General features: G+C 43.6%; 1 protein-coding gene across 1 annotated transcript in view; it reads right to left on the bottom strand.

Moving 5' to 3' along the window:
• LOC142311318 (proton channel OTOP3-like) overlaps window positions 1-11,279 on the bottom strand; it is a 99,381-nt gene extending 88,102 nt beyond the window's left edge. Inside the window, exon 1 of the mRNA XM_075349630.1 lies at window positions 11,164-11,279. The gene's annotated coding sequence lies outside the window, so the exon portion shown is untranslated. The remainder of the gene's footprint in view (window positions 1-11,163) is intronic.
• Between the last annotated feature and the right edge of the window lie 11,539 nt (window positions 11,280-22,818).

Genomic DNA, 22,818 nt, shown 5'->3' with positions numbered 1-22,818 from the left:
TCACGAACAGGATTCGAGCAGGACCCACTTACCTGGGTGATGTGCGCCTTAGAAGTTGAAACCGCAAGTCAAAAATCCCGTTTCCCATTTCCGCCATCTTTTGGCGCCAAAACGCTGTCTTCTCCACAAAAGCGCGAAAACAGAAGCCCTGCCTCTGCAAACTCAGTCCGGAACCGGAAATTATCAGGGGGCCACAGCATCGAAGAGAGTGCTGAGCAAAAACCGAGGGGGCGTGACGGCATGTAACAGTGAAAGAGAAGCAGGGACGCCAGGACTCTGCCATAATGTTCCTGGACACCGAGAGGCAAAATGTCTACGCCAACAGAGCAGGAATCGAGCCGTCCTGTACCAGGGACCACTGCCTGGCTGGAGCGAGAACTAGCCCGGTTCTGTGTCTGGGTGCGAGTACAGTCCCTGCAATAAGTGGTTGAAAATCTTCAAATAATGCAAAAGTTTATTACAAGAGAAAGTGACGTGGCAGATTTCAAAATTGCACCACAGTTCAGTTTCCACAATGTAGAAATAAAGGTGTCCATGAAATCTCTATATAAACCTCTCACTTTGATGAAACCTTTTTGTGTCCAAAATATGCAGAATCAACAAGGCCCAAATATTGATTGTGAGAACGTAAACCTAAAGGCCCCGTCACACACAGAGATACATCTTTGGCAGATCTGTGGTTGCAGTGAAATCATGGACATATTGTTCCATTTGTACACAGCCACAAACCTGGCACTGATTGTCCACAATTTCACTGCAACCACAGATCTACCACAGATTTACAGTATCTCTGTGTGTGACGGGGCCTTTACGGCTACTTTCCTATGATGAGCTTTTGGTGAGTTTTTGTTGTTGCAGAATATGTAAATTAGATTACTTGTGTTTTTTTTCATTATGTGTTTGTGTGTATTTTTTTACTTGCATTTTATCGTGTTTTTGATGCTGTTTTTTGTCTCTTGTTGATATATCCATATTGTCCATATTTTTAAACAAAGCTGTTTGTTTTTCATTTTTTGACACTTCCTTGTATTTGGCTTTGACAGAACTTTATTAGAATACTTATGTATAGATTAAATGCGTTTTTTATGCATTTCCGCAGTGGAGACTCACTAAAAAAACATGTGTTTTTTTACCTTTGGATTTTCCGTATTTAATGCAAGTCATTGAGAAAATTCTTCCCACAAAATTCAACGTACCCACAAGATAAATTGACATGTTCCTGATCAGAAACACACACCACAGTCAGTTTATGCTGAGTAACAAAGAAGCACAATGGACATGAGATTTCTATAAATCCCATCCACGTTGCTGGAAATGAAAGTTGCTGTATTTTTGAAACAGCAAAATTAAGCAGCATCAAAAATTCTGTAAAAACACACAGTCGGCACACAGTGTAAGGTCCCCTTCACACGTTCGTGAAAATCACGCACGTGATTCACGAACGTGTCAAACTTGCGTTTTCCCCTCCGTGAGCCGTGTTTATGGCACTACGTGTGTTCTCCGTGTGTTATCCGTGATAACACACGGAGAACGGGATGTTTCTGCTCACCTGTCCCTGGCGTCGCTGTCCGTGGTGCTGAACTTCGGTCTCCAGCCCTGCCGACTCCCCGCTGCTGCTGCTTCCGGCCGCAGTGAAGTGAATATTAAATGAGCATAATGAGCTGCGGTTGGAAGCAAGTGACAGCAGCGGCAGAGACAGGAGGGCTGGAGAAGGTGAGTAAAGGTTTGTTATTTTTTTCTCTGACACGTGAGTTTTCTCTGCCGCGTGTCACACGGGACCGCATCCACACTACATATGTGTGGTCCGTATGCGGGCCGTGTGACACCCGTGATGCCGGAGAAAACGTGGACATGTCTACGTGTGGAACACACGGACACGCATATGCTCCACACATACACACGTTGCATGGCAAAACACGCACGTGTGAGCAGACCCATTCATTTTAATGGGTCTACGTGTGCCCGTGTCGCCGGTACGTGCAGGAACGGACCTAACACGTACCGGAAACACGTGCGTGTGACAGGGGCCTAAGAGCAATCCACCAGCAAAATAATTAAAAAATAGTGCAAGAGTGTACAACCCTTCTAAGCTGTCTATATAGGTATGCAGGTCCTAGAAATTTGAATAAAATTATACTTTGATATCTGTGATTCGATATCTTATTCCAGAGAAATCTGCATTTTCTTAATATTTAAATGACTTGTTATGATCTATGAGCCAAATGCAGATCTATTTCCAGAGAATCTGTTCCCAGAGCTTATTGTAAGGCAGGGGTCTCAAACTCAGCTGGGTGTATGGGCCGCACATAGAAAAAAATAATTGAGAGGGGACGCATTCCTTGCAGGACAAAGTGACATTTCTAATAATTTATTTATAATAATTTAGTTAAGTTTATATATAAAAAAAGCATTTTAATGACAAAGAAGTTCATGCTTTATTTCGATTTTTTTTTACATTTTATCACCTTTATGTAATATTGTTGTACAATTAGCAGCATCATATAGTAATCTTAGCTAACATCTTGTAGTAATGTCCCCATGCTGCAGTAATGTCCCCATCAGTTTACCCTGTCGTAATATGCTCATCCTTGTAGTATTGTGCTAATCCTTGTGCCCTGTAGTATTGTGCTCATCCATGGGGAATTGTGCCCAGTAGTATTGTGCTCATCCTTGTGCCCTATAGTATTGTGCTCATCCTTGTGCCCTATAGTATTGTAGTCATCCTTGTGCCCAGTAGTATTGTGCTCATCCTTGTGCCCTATAGTATTGTGCTCATCCTTGTTCCCAGTAGTATTGTAGTCATCCTTGTGCCACGTAGTACTGTGCTTATCCTTGTGCCCAGTAGTATTGTGCTCATCCTTGTGCCCTATAGTATTGTGCTCATACTTGTGCCCTGTAGTATTGTGCTAATCCTTGTGCCCTGTAGTATTGTGCTCATCCATGGGGAATTGTGCCCATCCTTGTGCCCAGTAGTATTGTGCTCATCCTTGTGCCCTATAGTATTGTGCTCATTTTTGTGCCCAGTAGTATTGTAGTCATCCTTGTGCCAAGTAGTACTGTGCTTATCCTTGTGCCCAGTAGTATTGTGCTCATCCTTGTGCCCAGTAGTATTGTGCTCATACTTGTGCCCTGTAGTATTGTGCTCATCCTTGTGCCCTGTAGTATTGTGCTCATCCATGGGGAATTGTGCCCATCCTTGTGCCCAGTAGTATTGTGCTCATTTTTGTGCCCAGTAGTATTGTGCTAATCCTTGTGCCCTGTAGTATTGTGCTCATCCATGGGGAATTGTGCCCATCCTTGTGCCCAGTAGTATTGTGCTCATCCTTGTGCCCTATAGTATTGTGCTCATTTTTGTGCCCAGTAGTATTGTGCTAATCCTTGTGCCCTGTAGTATTGTGCTCATCCATGGGGAATTGTGCCCATCCTTGTGCCCAGTAGTATTGTGCTCATCCTTGTGCCCTATAGTATTGTGCTCATCCTTGTTCCCAGTAGTATTGTAGTCATCCTTGTGCCACGTAGTACTGTGCTTATCCTTGTGCCCAGTAGTATTGTGCTCATCCTTGTGCCCTATAGTATTGTGCTCATACTTGTGCCCTGTAGTATTGTGCTAATCCTTGTGCCCTGTAGTATTGTGCTCATCCATGGGGAATTGTGCCCATCCTTGTGCCCAGTAGTATTGTGCTCATCCTTGTGCCCTATAGTATTGTGCTCATCCTTGTTCCCAGTAGTATTGTAGTCATCCTTGTGCCACGTAGTACTGTGCTTATCCTTGTGCCCAGTAGTATTGTGCTCATCCTTGTGCCCTATAGTATTGTGCTCATACTTGTGCCCTGTAGTATTGTGCTAATCCTTGTGCCCTGTAGTATTGTGCTCATCCATGGGGAATTGTGCCCATCCTTGTGCCCAGTAGTATTGTGCTCATCCTTGTGCCCTATAGTATTGTGCTCATTTTTGTGCCCAGTAGTATTGTAGTCATCCTTGTGCCAAGTAGTACTGTGCTTATCCTTGTGCCCCGGCTCACTTTTTTGTTTTTATGTAGTTTTTTTTGTATTCAGTACAAACAGGGAGTGGCCCCCTTCTCAGCGAGCTGGACATTTCATTCTGTGAATCCCCCTGACTGTGTGTGTCCTGTTGGGACCCGGTCGCTCTCAGCCCTTAGCCACATTGAGGCCTATTTTAGACCCATGGTAAGGTTTTAATATTAGAGAGTGTAGGTACTATCCCAACTGGGTACACCTTGACGTTTGGTGGGATAGCTTTATGCTTTTTTTGATCAAAAACAGTGTTTACTAAGTACCCTATGTTTATATGCACTATGCTTTTATTTAGTTACAGCAGGGTATGTTTTCACAATTTTTTCCTTGGTTTCTCTTTGTCTCATGGCCAGTGTGAACATGGTCTCACAAGTTCCAAGTATACCATCTCATACTCCGGCTCACTTTTTTGTTTTTATGTAGTTTTTTTGTATTCAGTACAAACAGGGAGTGGCCCCCTTCTCAGCGAGCTGGACATTTCATTCTGTGAATCCCCCTGACTGTGTGTGTCCTGTTGGGACCCGGTCGCTCTCAGCCCTTAGCCACATTGAGGCCTATTTTAGACCCATGGTAAGGTTTTAATATTAGAGAGTGTAGGTACTATCCCAACTGGGTACACCTTGACGTTTGGTGGGATAGCTTTATGCTTTTTTTGATCAAAAACAGTGTTTACTAAGTACCCTATGTTTATATGCACTATGCTTTTATTTAGTTACAGCAGGGTATGTTTTCACAATTTTTTCCTTGGTTTCTCTATGTCTCATGGCCAGTGTGAACATGGTCTCACAAGTTCCATGTATACCATCTCATACTCCGGCTCACTTTTTTGTTTTTATGTAGTTTTTTTGTATTCAGTACAAACAGGGAGTGGCCCCCTTCTCAGCGAGCTGGACATTTCATTCTGTGAATCCCCCTGACTGTGTGTGTCCTGTTGGGACCCGGTCGCTCTCAGCCCTTAGCCACATTGAGGCCTATTTTAGACCCATGGTAAGGTTTTAATATTAGAGAGTGTAGGTACGATCCCAACTGGGTACACCTTGACGTTTGGTGGGATAGCTTTATGCTTTTTTTGATCAAAAACAGTGTTTACTAAGTACCCTATGTTTATATGCACTATGCTTTTATTTAGTTACAGCAGGGTATGTTTTCACAATTTTTTCCTTGGTTTCTCTCTGTCTCATGGCCAGTGTGAACATGGTCTCACAAGTTCCATGTATACCATCTCATACTCCGGCTCACTTTTTTGTTTTTATGTAGTTTTTTTGTATTCAGTACAAACAGGGAGTGGCCCCCTTCTCAGCGAGCTGGACATTTCATTCTGTGAATCCCCCTGACTGTGTGTGTCCTGTTGGGACCCGGTCGCTCTCAGCCCTTAGCCACATTGAGGCCTATTTTAGACCCATGGTAAGGTTTTAATATTAGAGAGTGTAGGTACTATCCCAACTGGGTACACCTTGACGTTTGGTGGGATAGCTTTATGCTTTTTTTGATCAAAAACAGTGTTTACTAAGTACCCTATGTTTATATGCACTATGCTTTTATTTAGTTACAGCAGGGTATGTTTTCACAATTTTTTCCTTGGTTTCTCTTTATCCTTGTGCCCAGTAGTATTGTGCTCATCCTTGTGCCCACTAGAATTGTGCTCATCCTTGCTCAACCTCCTGGCAGATTCAAGATAGATCAAATTCTTATGAAAGGTGAGTACAACAGTTTGATGTCTTGCCCCCTCCAGCCAATGCCGCCATTCTTCAAAAGCCCACTTCATAGCCAATTATTCCTGATTCCCCATATCATAATTTCGCTCCGGTGGTGAAAATTTCCGGGAAAAGAAAGCACAGGGTCTAAGTGTACCACCCCGCGCTCGGCTGCAGCCAAGTCGCTTGGGTCTGGGCTCGTTTGGTGGGTGGCTCAAGCGCCTCCGGGCCCAGGGGTCACGTCGCTCTGCAAGGGGATGCTGGCGATCTCGATGGGGGTGGTTAGGTAGGTGTACGGCCGGAGCCGTGTTTGAGTTCGTGATGCCACCCACGGGACGTGGTGAAAGTGTAGACACCACCACTGCAGTTACGGGGCACCCGGGGGAGATGGTAGTGCATCAAGATGTTAACCCCTCCGTGGGCAGGGATGGTGGCCTCGGGACCCGCTTGGGGAGATTGGCAATTGGGCGGTGCATGGTGGTGCGCAGCCGGATGGCACTGTTGTACTCACGATTACTGACACACACAAGTCTCTGATGAACAAAGTTGATGGTGGTCGGTGCCCGCAGCCGGCTGCGTCTTGTCCCCCACCCGGGTTGGTGGTCCTGGCCTTCTTCCTGCACCTTGTTATGTTTGTGTAAACTGCCTGTGCCTTAGCAGCGGGAGTCCGCTACCCGGCTGTGTATGCACTGGTGGAGTCCGTTTGGCCGCAGGTGCTGGCCCGTGGGATCTCTCTGCCTGTGCGGTGGCTTTCTATTCCCCTCGGTGGGCTGTTGCCTTCTTTCGGGTCTTGGGATGGGAAAGGACCTAAGGTCCAGACCTCAATCAGTGAATTCGACATAGTCCAGTGGCTTCTGGGCCTCGTTCTGGGTCTGAGTACCACCTTGTGCTCCGGTTTCCAGTCGGTTCCCCGGTTCGGTACCGGCGGGCCACTACCCTGTTCCGGTCCCTTACAGTTCCACCTGGCCATCTTCCCGGCTCCTGCAGGCCAGGCCACCGCCTGCCTCATAGCCAAGGTACCAGGGCTACGACCCTGGCACCTGTCAGTTTTTGCTACAGACCTGTCACCAAAGGCCTGCTGCACACTCCTCTCTACTCCACTTCACTTCACTGACAACTAACAACTGAACTACAGTTTCCTGCCTCAGGCCCTCTGGACTCCTCGGTGGGCGTGGCCAACTGCCTGGCTCCGCCCCCTGGTGTGACCATCACGCTCTGAGGGAGTTGACTAGGGTTTTAAAATGGTTGGCTGCTGTTACCTTTTTAGGGGGAAGGGTGTTATGCAAGGGCCTACCTGTGACTACCTGGCTAGTCCAGGGCGTCACATAAGTTTAGAAGTCACAGGGTCTCTTTCAGACAAGGCAGCCCCAGCTCTGATCTCCGAGGCATCGATCTCCACCTAAAAAAGAATAGACACATCAGGCTGCCGCAAGACTGGAGCAGAAGTAAAACTCCTTTTAAGCTCCTGAAAAGCCAAGACTCCCTCAGAAGACCAATTTACAACATCAGCTCCCTTCTTGGTCAAATCAGTCTATGGCTTGACAATACTGGAAAAATTGCCTATAAATTTACGATAGAATTAGCAAAACCCAAAAACTTCTGAAGGCCTTTCAAAAAAGTGCGCTGAACCCAATCATGAATGGCCTGGACCTTGACCGGATCCATATCAATAGAAAATGGGAACAAAATAAACCCCAGAAAACAGATCTTTTGTACGCCAAACACATTTCGATTCCTTGACATATATCGCATTGTCCCTGAGAACCTGAAACACTGTCCGAACCTGTTCAACATGAGAATCCCAGTCGTCAGAAAAAATCAAAATGTCATTCAAATAGACAATCAAAATTTTGTCAACAAAGTCCTGGAAAATATCATTTATGAAAGATTGAAAGACGGAAGGGGCATTAGTGAACCCAAAGGGCATCACTAAATACTCAAAATGCCCCTCAGGAGTATTAAACGCCATCTTCTATTCACCCTTCACTCTACAAAACAGGTTGGAAATCAGAGGCAATGGATACTGATATTTAACCGTGATTTTATTAAGGAGACGATAGTCAATACAAGGCTGCAATGAGCCATCCTTCTTGGCCACAAAGAAAAAACTGGCGCCCAAAGATGAAGATGATGGTCTGAAGTGACCCTTCTCCAAAGACTCCTTAATATAATTCCGCATAGCAACATGTTCAGGTACAGATAAATTGAAAAGCCGTCCCTTAGGAAATTTACAACCAGGCACTAAATGCGGAAACCCAAAAAGTAACCAGAGTGGCTGGATCCTTAATAGATTGCAGACCTAATCCTGACACAACTAGAAGTAGCCGTGGGACGAACCTACGATGACCTATTCGTCTCGACATAGCCGGAGAACTAAATATTCTTACAGATAAAAATATAAGAAAAGTTAATCTGCCTCGGAGCAATCCCCAAAGATATAGATAGCCCCCCACTTGTAAAGACTACGGTGATATAGGAAAACACAATACAAAGCTAGAAAGCAGATTCAGCAAAGATGAGGCCCAAACTATCTATATAGGAAAGGATAGGAAGGAGCACTCTCTGCAGCCGTAAAAACCCTAAAAAATTTGAGCACGCCTGATATGGAAAAACTCTGAGCCCACACAGATTCCCCCCCACTCTATCAGTACTCTGATGTTACTGGGATCCAAAAACACTAATATAGATGAAGGACTGAATTTAATACCAAGCATAACAAAGCACAATATATTGCAGAATCATGGAGATGATCCAATTCCACCAGGAACTCCACACAGGCAAAATGGGAATCAAGCAATAGTATCAAAACAGAAAAAACAACAAGAAAGTGGAAACAATAAGCAGAGGTACAAAGACTAACTTATCAGGAGAAAACTACTCAGTTATATAGTCCCAATCTGAAAGGCCTGATTGCCAGTCCTCCACAGGTGTGTGGCTGTCATTCCACAAGTCAACTGCACCGCCAGCACTGACCACAAGAGGCAGCCCCAAACTGTAAAATGTATTCACAACACATATGTGTTTGTAATGAGACAAAGTTCAGCTCTGCTGTGCTATCCTTCCACACTGATTGTCTGTTAGATGAAATTTAAAAGAAATGGAAGCTGAATAATTGTGATATCAGAAGAGCAAACTGTCAGTGATGACGTGTCACACAGGTAATGCTATCTTTCATTTAAAATAAGCTCTGGCAGCAGATTCTCAGGGAGATCTGTATCTAGCCCATAGATCTTAAAAGCTCATTTATATATTAATAAGAATGTGCATTTCTCTGGGATAAGACGTCAGATTGCAGATATCAATGTATCACTGTTATTTAACTATGATCTACTTGCCCATATAGCTGGCTTAGGAAGGTTGAGCCTACTTACAGATTGCCTCTAAAAGCAGTGGTAACCATCCACTTCCCAGACAGTTAAGATGTGCTCTCACCTCACACATTTTGCAAAAAACAATTGGTACAAAGCTATAAAATTGTGAAAAACTGTGATGTGAACAAAGCTATTTGACTTTGGAATTTATACCAACACGCCACTAGCAAACACAGACAAAAGAGGGCTTGTGTACAAGAACAATATATGGGCCTTTTGTAGTGCAATATCTCATCATAATGCACAATTCCACCTGCTTTGGAGGTGGTCTGGGGCCCCTTACCTATTGGGCCCTTGTACGGTTGCATAGGTTGCAACAATGATATATTCGCCCCTGCAACACACGTTCATCGAAATACATCACCTACAACAAAAAATTGTCTTGTACGATAAATATCCCTTATTAGGGCTCATTCAGCTGCATAGGACCACCAACAGAAAAATATACTCCACTAATTTCATTCTATGAACCATCATATGCTACTAAAGGAAAATATCAGCAACATGCATTTATAAACCCCTATTCACTATGGTAAAAAAAAACAACAAAAAAATGTAGTACAGACTTTAGAGCATATTTCGGATTTTTAGCCACTCAGATATCACATGATATTTGAAAAGATGGAAGCCAGAGCATTCTGCATGAGAAATCAGAGATTATCGGATTTGTATTGTAGTCTTCATCTAGTTTCCTGGTCGGTTTGCAAACATGGTGAAACCAAAAATGATATAAATCCTAACTACTGATCAGCCATATTTTCTATGTAGAAAAGTCAATAAGACAAACTATTAAAGATAAAAAAACACAACTTGTAACTTTTTGCTTCAAGGAATAAAACCTTTACAAAATATAATGTATGTTCTTTTCCAAGAAAGCACATTATGTATGTGAGTCTAGCATACTGGAAACAGTTTGTGGGTTCACGTGTTATGTTTGTTATTTTATAGCATGTGGGTAATACATGATAAAATATATGTATGGGAGAACGTGTGATCATATCTGACAGCTACTTCTAATTGGGTTTATTTAGATAATTTGCTTTAGTTTTTGCCACTTTTTTCTAATAAAATCAAAAACTATCTTTTTTTTTTTTTTTAAATGGCTGTTTAGATCTCGTTGGGACAGCCATGATTTTTATTGTATGTAAAAACACAGACAGTGTGTTGGATCCGAATGTCATCAGTGTTTGGCCAATGTCAGTTTTTACAATCAGTGTTGTATCAGTGATTTTTCAAGTATGAAATAAACTGCACAGCTACTTCTATCAATTATAATATTAATCACATAACATACGAATTCCATCTGAGTGCTTGCTGTGATTTTCATGACTCCATAGAATTGTCCGCCAGCTTAATAGGAAAAGGTTCTTTACAGTTATAGCAGTCAGACTGTGAAATACCCTATCGCAAGTGGTAGTAATTGCAGATACTCTAACAGCTTTTATAAAAGGGCTGGATGATTTCCTCACTACACACAACATTGTGGGTTATAGATAATTTAGTGAAAAAGTGTATAATTGGTGGAGGAAGGTGGAACTAGATGGACCTATATCTTTTTTTTTTTAAACCTATATAAATATGTATGGGTGGTTTTAATCCATCATCAAAACCGGACATAACACTGTGGGGTTTTTTTGCGGACTCATTTCACAAAGTAAAAATCTGGACATGTGAATAGCATTGTATATTTTATATAGGTATGTGTTCTATCTGTGATAATAACCAGACATCATGTATGTGATTCAGACATCTAAATGAGGCATAAATCTGGTAATATAAACATTTTAAACTAAATTCTTGCATAAATCATAAGTGTATGCACCATTTCTACAGGTTCAGCCATTTCTCACCTTTCTGTTTATCTTATTTTTACTTTGTGATCTAGATTTTTAAACATCACGATATTTGATAATGTATATAAACTTAAAGATTTATTCTTCTTCCTAGTCACACTTTATACGTTTCGTTAACAAAGAGACTTACTAAAATAATATAATCGCCAGGTCATCTAAAGAATCTATCGTCTAACTCCACATTAAACAACCCACAATGCCAGTTACCCACCTGCAGTGCCAGTCTCGTCTTGATGCTGCTATGCCTTGAACGTCTTGCAAGCTGCCTGTGACTGCTCCTTACTTCTGCCCTACAGGGCAGCTACATTGATTTTTCTCTTGTTTGCTTTATGAATAATCCTCCAATGAAATTAATTACCTTAACAAGTGGCCCATTAATCCAAAAGCTTGAAAGGGCCGCTAATTGTCCCATAGCGAAGGGCACATGAGGAAAGTTCTGGGAACATAACCACAGCTACATGGCATGATGCCTCTATCTTGGAACAGAAAGTTGCTAACACTTGTAGAAAGGTGTGTTGTAAACAACTATGACTAAAAGAAAAGCATGAGAAATCATGATAGTACAGCCAAGAACAGAAGTCAAGAAAGAGCAAAGCTTTAACTCATTACTGAGGATTACCTATCCTTTTCTGCTGCGTGAGGCTTATTGTGAAGTATTAATCCCACCTAACATCGCAAGAAAATTTATACAAACATCGCTGACTGTCATGGCGGCATCAGGATCTGTGGAGACTACAGATTCTGCCACTCTAACATAGAAAAATCCAGTTTTTCATTTTTTTTATATATAAATATATATATATATATATATATATATATATATATTTATGCTAACTCCATTGAAGACCTTAGATGAAGAAGATTGGAGTAATTACACATATGTATGATACAAAAAAAGCTTTATTGGTACAAAATAACACACGTAAATCACCCAAGTGTAGTTAAAAAACACCTAAAAGATGGAGTATTACAGCGTACGATGCACACAGATGGGGGAAAAGACACCAGGGGTTAAACCTCTACTTTGGCCTGAATTATATAAAATAAGGTGCAATGGTTGTCATGTCATAAATCTTAATATAAGAGGGAATTGATCTGTGATCAGGAATGAAATCACACACTAGCGATGCCTTTAAGTATATATAATATTAATTCATTTGTACATATTGGCATGCGTGTGAGCTGTCAGTACACGTTAAATGCTAAGGCAGTGCCGAGTCCAATCTATATATTCATTCAGGTGGAAATCACCTACAGCACTCGTTTGGAATTGTTAAATGTAACTGAATTACAATTCTAACAGGATTAGTGTGTGAAAGTGGCACACTCCAGTTTCAATCGTGCTGAATAATTATACATCGTATACAAGCATTAAGAGGCTAGATGAACTATGTTGAAACAGAGTGGCATAATGCAGTAACTCAGTAAACAATGTAGCAGTGATTCAATTAACAATAGAGTTGAGCGCGGTTCTAGGTTCGAGGTTCTCCAGTTCTAGGCTCGAGTGATTTTGGGGGCTGTTCGAGATCGAACTAGAACTCGAGCTTTTTGCAAAAGCTCGATAGTTCTAGATACGTTCGAGAACGGTTCTAGCAGCAAAAAGCAGGGCTTTTTACAGCTACAGTGTGCAGGAGCCATCGCTGGCAGCCTGCCAGAAGCTGGTAACCAAGATAAACATCGGGTATCCAACCAAAGCGCTTTGGTTAGTAACCCGATGTTTATCCTAGTTACGTGCAGGAAGCCCACACTTCCCCGCTCAGCTCGCTCCACCCCCTCCTGCCCGCGGCATGTATTGTACACACGTACACACACACACACACACTCTGCACACATGGCCCCGCTCGGCTTACCTGCGGTGATGAAGTCCCGCCATCCCGACCTCAGCGCTGTCACTGTCCTCCATGGCCGCCGCTTGTCACATCACCTCTCGCTTCCGACCGGAGACTGACTAGCGGTGACGTCACGGCCCGGGCCTCTCGCGATACTTGGTGTGAAGGCGCCGGTCATTGAACTCAGTGACAGGGGCTGTCAGTGTGCTGGAGATCAGCGCAGGTAATGTACCTCGCTGACAGCAGCACTTGTCATGCCCTGCAGTGACCTGGGCTGACCCATTGATGTTAGCTCAGGTCACTGCACAGCTCTCCCAGCCAATGGGGAACATCCTGCTCTTCATTGACTGGGACAGTGTGGATCGTCATGGCAACCCCTTGGATTACACCAGACCTGGATTTGTTTTTCATTCTAATAAATTGGTTAAAGAGGGAATGTATTGGGGAGTGTTTTTTCAAATAAAAATGTGGTTGTCGTCTATTTTTTTTTTATTACTGACTGGGTTGGTGATGTCGGGTATCTGATAGACGCCTGACCTCACCAACCCCAGGGCTTGATGCCAGGTGACATTACACATCTGGTATTAACCCCATATATTACCCCGTTTGCCACCGCACCAGGGCGCGGGATGAGCTGGGGCGAAGCACCAGGATTGGCGCATCTAATGGATGCGCCACTTCTGGGGCAGCTGCGGCCTGCTATTTTTAGGCTGGGGAGAGTCCAATAACCATGGACCTCCCTAGTCTGAGAATATCAGGCCCCAGCTGTCTGCTTTACCTTGGCTGGTGATCCAATTTTGGGGGACCCCTATGTTACGGGGGGACCGGCAGATTAGGACCAGGGGGTATATATCCTAATCGCCAGTCGGGGCCCACCGTGCTCCAGATGACAATGGAGCTGCTGGCACCTGAGGGTTAGGCGGAGACTATAGAGCTGGATGGCTCTGAGATAACCCAGGAACTCTGGGAACCGGTCACGTGTGTTGGGACACGTCAGACCGGACGACAACCCGATTAGCGTTTTGGTGCACCTAGCGCTACACCAACCACGTGTGCAGGAAACACGTCAGGCCGGGTGGTAACCAGGTAGCGTTGACCGGAAGACCGCCACGAAAGCGCCCTGTCTGCCACGTGTGTAGGACACGTCAGGCCGAGCGGTCCTCCGATTAGCGTTTCTGGCCACCTCTCGACTGGCCACGTGTGTGTAGGACACGTCAGGCCAGATGGGTACACCAGTAGCGTTGACCGGGAAGCCGAGGAAAATAAGGAACACCCTGTTAACTCCACAGGGGTCCTGGAGTACGCTGTCCGTGCGCGTAGGGGGCACAACCGGACAGGTGGCGCAGCAGGTGCGTTGTCTGTGTGCATAAGGGGCACAATCGGACAGGTGGCGCAGCAGGTGCTTTGTCCGTGTGCGTAGGGGGCACAATCAGACAGGTGGCGCAGCAGGTGCGTTGTCCGTGTGCGTAAGGGGCACAATCGGACAGGAAGCACAGCAGCTGCAGCCCAGTTAACGCCACTGGGCTGCTATAGCAAGACTGGAACGGCAGGAGGGAAGCACGGCGCCTGACCCTGATGTGCCGAGCCACGAATCTTGGCGTGACAGGCACCGTTCGCCTAACCCTACCTACCGCTTCCCAACATAGGCTTATGCCGCAATGAGGCTCTAACATGGAGGTGTGCTCTGACTGAGCAAAAGTGAAGACTGCGTACCTCCATGTTGTCTCCAGCCCCTTTTATAACCTGGGCCCGCCTCAAACCCAGGGTGGAACCACCAAGGTCCAATAGCAGAGTGCCATGCCATCAGTGACGTCACATGCGACCTATCCGGAACCGCCACGTCATTGATGACCTCATGGCAGCCACGCCCCAAACACTTCACCAGTCATCGTCTGACGACCAATACTGAGGTGCCAGATCATAGGGGCGGGCCTCTGCGAGCCAGTCCGGAGTTGCCACGTCATCAGGACACCTGACACCCTCTTCCCTATCAGGACCTGCCACCTCACGGACATGCTCAGTGATGTCCTTACCAGACCTAGCCTCTGATGCACTAAGTGCCTGAGCATGCTCAGTAGCCTGAGCCACAGGCTTAGAAAGCAGACTATCAGTTTGAGCATGCTCAGTAGGCACATCCCAGAACTTAGACACAGCACGAAGTCCAAGTACCTGTGCAAAGAGGCTGTTAGGGTTAATTGTGGGAGCATGCTCAGTAGCCTGAACTGAGGACTTAGTCTCAGACATAACACAAACAGGCTGAGCATGCTCACTAGGCAAAACACCGGGCTTAGACTCTGGCTGGGGTAAATCGGCGCACGCATGCGCACTAGCCGCCTCTCCACACTTAGACGTGGTGGAAGGAACAGCCAACTGGACGACCCGAGGCACGGCCAAGAACGGCAGCTGGCGCCTCGGCGCAACAGGAACCGCAGCAGGCTGCTTGCGGCTATGTCGCCGCCGGTTCGTAACACCCTACGTGTTTTTTTTTTTTAATTATTTATTTCATTTAAAATAACAGCGTGGGGTGCCCTCAGTTTTGGATTACCAGCCAAGGTGAGGTTGCCAGCTGTGGTCTGCAGGCTGCAGCCGTCTGCTTTACCCTAGCTGGCTACAAAACTAGGGGGAACCCTACGTCATTTTTTTTTTCATTTTTTTGGCTAAATACAAAGCTAAGCACCCCTTAGTGCCACATGAAAGGCACCAAAGGGTGCTCCACTTTTTCTCCATTTTTTTCTCCACTTTTTCTCCACTTTTTCTCCACTTTTTCTCCATTTGTTTCTCCACTTTTTCTCCACTTTTTCTCCACTTTTTCTCCATTTTTTTTCTACACTTTTTCTCCATTTTTTCTCCACTTTTTCTCCATTTTTTTCTCCACTTTTTCTCCACTTTTTCTCCACTTTTTCTCCATTTTTTTCTCCATTTTTTCTCCATTTTTTTCTCCATTTTTTCTCCACTTTTTCTCCACTTTTTCTCCACTTTTTCTCCATTTTTTTCTCCACTTTTTCTCCACTTTTTCTCCACTTTTTCTCCATCTTTTTCTCCATTTTTTCTCCATTTTTTTCTCCACTTTTTCTCCACTTTTTCTCCACTTTTTCTCCACTTTTTCTCCATTTTTTTCTCCACTTTTTCTCCATTTTTTCTCCACTTTTTCTCCACTATTTCTCCACTTTTTCTCCACTTTTTCTCCATTTTTTCTCCACTTTTTCTCCACTTTTTCTCCACTTTTTCTCCACTTTTTCTCCACTTTTTCTCCACTTTTTCTCCATTTTTTCTCCACTTTTTCTCCACTATTTCTCCACTTTTTCTCCACTTTTTCTCCATTTTTTCTCCACTTTTTCTCCACTTTTTCTCCACTTTTTCTCCATTTTTTATCCACTTTTTCTCCACTTTTTCTCCACTTTTTCTCCATTTTTTCTCCACTTTTTCTCCACTTTTTCTCCACTTTTTCTCCACTTTTTCTCCATTTTTTCTCCACTTTTTCTCCACTTTTTCTCCATTTTTTCTCCACTTTTTCTCCACTTTTTCTCCACTTTTTCTCCACTTTTTCTCCATTTTTTCTCCACTTTTTCTTCACTTTTTCTCCACTTTTTCTCCATTTTTTCTCCACTTTTTTCTCCACTTTTTCTCCACTTTTTCTCCACTTTTTCTCCATTTTTTCTCCATTTTTTCTCCACCTTTTCTCCACTTTTTCTCCACTTTTTCTCCACTTTTTCTCCACTTTTTCTCCACTTATTCTCCACTTTTTCTCCACTTTTTCTCCACTTTTTCTCCATTTCTTTCTCCATTTTTTCTCCACTTTTTCTCCACTTTTTCTCCATTCTTTTTCTATGGTCGGTCTACCCATTAGCTCTGCCATGCATACTGTAGCTCTACACCTACTGCACATGTTACTTTATGATTGACATCTCTTTCGTACCAGAGCTGTCTAAGTCTACTCTGACCCCATATTTGTCATTACTATATTGTCCTTGTACTGTATTATGACATTTGTATCATGTGTTTCATTTCTTGCTGTGTTGCAATTTTTTTGCTGCATCCCAATTGTACCTCTACATTGTTCGAGTTTATGTTATTGTTCTCTCACTCTTATGTGATACTGATTATTGTCATTTTTCATGATTACATGCAGATAAGTCCAATCTGACGAAGGCTCAGGCCGAAACGTCATTTGTAACTTGTTTTGGACAAAAACATATATGCTTATGAAACTTTTTTTTTTCTTAATACGGACCAATAAAGAGTGATTTTGCATTACTATCCGTTGTGACTTACTGACTTAGTCTGGGAGATTTAGAGTGCCGAGGTTACTCACTAATTTTATCTATTATTACCTCTGAGCACCTATATACCAGTGAGCAGAGCTTCCTCTACAGTAGATCTCCTGATTAGGCATGCCCTTACCTCATGAGCAGGGCATTGCAGCTTTGGTAGCAACCATTACGACATGGACTCTGCTGCTGTGGACCCGAGAAGAGTGAGTGCAGATTCATTGCACCCACACTCCTCACATGAAGGGTCCGCACTCCTAGAAAATGGGGGATACGTTCCCTGAGTGTCTCCCCCCCATATTCTAGACGGTCCAGAGTCGTCGTGGGACCCCTTTATTTTTTTTCTTACAATAAATTGGTGAAAGAGGAAATGTTTTGGGGACTGTTTTTTCAAATAAATTTATTTTGTCGATTTTTTTTTTTTGTTAGTACTGACAGTTTATGATGTTGAGTATCTAATAGACGCCATGACATCACAAACTGCTGGGCTTGATCTCAGGTTACTTTACAGCTAGTATCAACCCGATTTATTACCCCGTTTGCCACTGCACCAGGGCACGGGATGAGCTGGGGTGAAGCGCCAGGATTGGCGCATCTAGTGGATGCGCCACGTCTGGGGTGCCTGCGGCCTGCTATTTTTAGGCTGTGAAGGCCCAATAACTATGGACCTTCCCACCCTGAGAATACCAGACCACAGCTGTCCGCTTTACCTTGGCTGGTGATCCAATTTGGGGGGGACCCTACTTTTATTGTGTAATTATTAATATTTATAAAATAATTATAAAAAAGAGCCTGAGGGGACCTCCACATTGGATCCCCAACCACGGTAAAGCTGCCAGCTGTGGTTTTCAGGCTACAGCCGTCTGCTTTACCCTAGCTGGCTATCAAAAATGGGGGGACCCAACGTCATTTTTTTTTTAACTATTTTTTAAATAGAAAAAATTAATGGGCTTCCCTGTATTTTGATTGCCAACCAAGGTAACGGCAGGCAGATGGGGGTGGCAACCCATAGCTGTCTGCTTTATCTGCGCTGAGAATCAAAAATACCGTGGAGCGCTACGTCATTTTTTTAAAGATTTATTTTTACAGCACTGTGATGTCCAGCAATCAAAATACAGGGAAGCCCATTTTGTTATGTGGGCTCCCGCTGCATTTTTTGTATTGCTAGCTAAGGGTAATCCAAGCAGCTACTGGCTGCTAACCCCCACTGCTTAGTGTTACCTTCACTGGCAATGGAAAATCCAGGGAAGCATTTTTTATTTTTTTTGCCAAAAAGCTACAAAAAAAGGATGTGAGCTTCGCCATATTTTTGTATGCTAGCCAGGTATAGCAGGCAGGTGCTGGAAGAGTTGGATACAGCGCCAGAAGATGGCGCTTCTATGAAAATGCCATTTTCTGAGGCGGCTGCAGACTGCAATTCGCAGCAGTGGGGCCCAGAAAGCTCAGGCCAACCTGTGCTGCGGATTCCAATCCCCAGCTGCCTAGTTGTACCTGGCTGGACACAAAAATGGGGCGAAGCCTACATCATTTGTTTTCTAATTATTTCATGAAATTCATGAAATAATAAAAAAAGGGCTTCCCTTTATTTTTGGTTCCCAGCCGGGTACAAATAGGCAACTGGGGGTTGGGGGCAGCCGTACCTGCCTGCTGTACCTGGCTAGCATACAAAAATATGGCGAAGCCCACATCATTTTTTCAGGGGGCAAAAAACTTCTGCATACAGTCCTGGATGGAGTATGCTGAGCCTTGTAGTTCTGCAGCTGCTGTTTGTCTGTATGGAGAAGAGCAGACAGCAGCTGCAGAACTACAAGGCTCAGCATACTCCATCCAGGACTGTATGCAGAATTTTTTTGCCCACCAAAAAAATGACATGGGCTTCGCCATATTTTTGTATGCTAGCCAGGTACAGCAGGCAGCCACGGGCTGCCTCCAACCCCCAGTTGCCTATTTGTACCCGGCTGGGAACCAAAAATATAGGGAAGCCCGTTTTTTTTAATTATTTCCCTTATTTCATGAAATAATTAAAAAACAAATGACGTGGGCTTCGCCCCATTTTTGTGTCCAGCCGGGTACAACTAGGCAGCTGGGGATTGGAATCCGCAGCACAGGTTAGCCCGAGGTTTCTGGGCGCCTCTGCTGCAGATTTCAGTCCGCAGCCGTCCCAGAAAATGGCGCTCTCATAGAAGCGCCATCATCTGGCGCTGTATCCAACTCTTCCAACAGCCCTGGAGCCGGGTGGCTTGTTGGGTAATCATGAGTTAATACTGGCTTTGTTTTACTAGCCAGTATTAAGCCAGAGATTCTTAATGTCAGGCACGTTTGACCCGGCCATTAAGAATCTCCAATAAAGGGTTAAAAAAAACACCACACAGAGAAAAAATACTTTAATAGAAATAAATACACAGACACATTAGAGACTCCATCTTTATTACCCCCTGTCAGCCCTCCACGATCCTGCTCTTCTGTCTTCTTTCTTTCTAGTGTAGTAGTAGTGACGATTGTAGTGAGGAAGGATGAGGTTCACCAGCTCATCACTTGGGGCTGGGGAACCTCATCCTCACTACAATCCTCACTACAATCGGGAAGCAGCGTGCAGCCTTCACTCCGTGAGTGATCAGTGCTGGCTGTCAGCGGTAACAGCGGTATTGCTGACAGACGTGTTACCATAGCAACGGTGCTCTCGGAGCCGCGGTTAGCGGTGACGTCACCGCTAACTGCGTTGCTATGGCAACGGTGATCTCCGTTAATGACCGGCTGTGTCAGCCGGTCCCTAACGGAATGAGGAGTCGACCGTGTGCTAGAGCATGTCGCCGGTACACGGCGATACACATATGTGCACCGTGTACCGGAGAGATGCACTCGCAGGTCCTACATGACGCGTCATAGTCATGTGACCAGTCTGTAGCCAATGAGATAATAGCCACGTGACTGGTCACATGGCTATTTTGACGTCACGATAGGTCCTGCATCTCTGCTGGCAGTGCCGTCACCGGGAGGATTCAGCGATCATCGGATGGAATAGCGGCAGGAGACAGAGTGCAGAAGGGATCGCGAGGACCGGTAAGTGTTATGGCAATGTTTATTAACTGTTTGTGTACATTTATAATGCATTTTTATGTGTTTGTGATTGCCTCCCATTATAGCCTATTGGTTCGAGTTCGGTTCGTCGAACGTTCGACGAACCGAACTCGAACAGGACCCCCGTTCGGCGAACCGACCTCGAGCCGAACCGCGACCGGTTCGCTCATCTCTAATTAACAATATAGCAGGCAAGAATAAAGTGACACAAATTGTGTCGATTTTCAAATGCTAAATTTAAAGCAGTGTATAAAGATGCTCCTGGACAATCAAGTGCAACACACATATAGACAATGCCTTGAGATCAATAGCTCAGTTCAACTGATATAATAAGGTCAGGATAGTTTACCATACCCAAAAGGGGCATAGGAGGAGACACCTGCCACATACCAACATGGGTATAGTAAACTAGCCTGACCTTATTATATTAGTTGAACTGATCTATTGATCTCAAGGCATTCTCTACTTATGACATGACAACCATTGCACCTTATTTTATATAATTCAGACCAAAGTTGAGGTTTAACCCCTGGTGTCTTTTCCCCCATCTGTGTGCATCGTACGCTGTAATACTCCGTCTTTTAGGTGTTTTTTTTAACTACAATTGGGTGATTTACGTGTGTTATTTTGTACCAATAAAGCTTTTTTGTATCATACATATGTGTAATTACTCCAATCTTCTTCATCTAAGATTCTGCCACTCTGCCTGCTAACATCTCTGATGTTTGTGATCAGCGCAAGTAAACTCAGGCATCTACCCACGGACTTGTAGCTCATAGGCAGGCTAGCAAGAGTTAATCCCTGCTGGGCTTATTATTCTCCTTTGATCACATGCAATGTGGGAGCAAGTCACTTTTTCTACGCTTCCTTTAATGCCAGCTATAGCTTCTCTATACTAGTCTGATGAAGTATTGTGATTCATACTTACTATTGGTTGTAGTACTTTGTTGCTGTGAGCGGTTCTGGTGTTAACCCTTGTCTTTTTGTTGCTACCTTACTTCTCTTTCTTTTCTCCTTAGCTTCTTACTGTTTGTACCTGTAAGTATACAGTGTGTCTGAGTTTTTTTTCCTATCTGTATTGCCATCACACTCCTGCTCCTTCCTTCCCTAGTATGGGGGGATGACAGTTTAGTTCTGGTCAGGAGAATAGCCAGGTACGGGACTCTGGCATCTCCACAATCAGGGGTAGTCTGGAAGCTAGGGATAGCCTAGGGTCTCCTAGCATGAAGGACAGTATAGGAGCCCCCTGTCCCTCACTAACCTACCACCACATTGTGACACCTAATCAATAATATAATTAATAGATTCAGTTTATATTAGGATTAATGATATATATGAAAAGCTGGAAATAGAAAAGACTCTATTGTAATTTTTTGTATGTGGATATAGGAAAGAAAAAGAACAGATACACTCACCTTGAAGGGTTGTGTAGGCACAACTTCTTTGCAAGCATCAAAACGGCTGCTGCGGGTCATGTATTGTAAGTCAAAAGATGTCAAGAAAAAAAACATGTTCCGCGCTGCTGATGATCAAAAATTAGTATCATAACAGGCAAGGAGTGGATGACATGCTGGTTATTTGAGTCTATGTGGTTCAAAACCCTTTGTTTTTTTTTTATCAGGACAAAACCAGAGGGTTTTGAAATGGGTAGACTCAAAAAAAACCGCATGTCATCCACTCCCCTTGTCTGGAGTGATAAGAATTTTGGATCATCAGCAGCGCTGTGGTGGTTGTTGTCCTTTTTCTCCTGACTTCTTTCACCATATATTAGGATTATATCATTCCTAAATTTATATCTAGCACTGATATGTATGCTAGTTATCTCTGCAACGGGCAGCAAGTAAGTTGTTTTAGGATAATAGTAACCGTTTTGTACTGTAGGATGCAATGGCCCTTGGTGACTGGTGGTATCTTTACTGGTGGTAACTTTACTCAAGAAGAAGCAACAAGCTTGAGGGTTACGGCTACAGAGTCAGAAGGGAATGTGCAATGTTGAGGCTGAGGTTACACTGCGACTTGCTTGCTGCGGTCATAAGACCTTGTGGATCATGATTTATTCGCATTATGTAGTGATGTAGCAAGCGACCTATCTTACGGCCAAAGTCACCATGTAGCTCCAGCTTTAAGGGAGTGTTACAACATTCTCATTAGTACCAAAAACATGATCAGACATAGATGATTGGCATGAACATCAAAAGTTGCTGGCACTTTACATAACTTGCTGGCAAACTCCTCAATATTTAATTCTAAAGATTTATACAGTTTCTGTGTTGGGAAGCCCTTCTCTTGGTTGCCTATATTGATTGTGATGCACCAAAATAATAATATTTCCACCTACCTATTTATGGACTGGGCACTGGAGCCCAATAACACAAATCTTGTTACTCTACTCTACTTCTATTGGAAACTTCCTGTGATGTACAATTGATTGAGGCTGCTGTTCCCAACTTTTATCAGATTTATCACACTTTTTTATTTATTTTTTATTTATTGCACACTTGTAAAAATGCATAAATGTTATAAAACTGTAGAAATTATAACATTTGGAAAAACATAAACAGCACTATAATAATAATAATAATAATAATAATAATAATAATAATAATAATAATAATAATAATTAAAAAAAGAAACAATCACCATAAAGTATCAAACATTAAAGAAACCAGCAAAAATTACCAATAGTAACAT

Source organism: Anomaloglossus baeobatrachus, chromosome 5 (genome assembly GCF_048569485.1).
Source record: "Anomaloglossus baeobatrachus isolate aAnoBae1 chromosome 5, aAnoBae1.hap1, whole genome shotgun sequence".
NCBI lineage: Eukaryota > Metazoa > Chordata > Amphibia > Anura > Aromobatidae > Anomaloglossus > Anomaloglossus baeobatrachus.
This window is presented reverse-complemented; position numbering and strand designations above follow the sequence as displayed.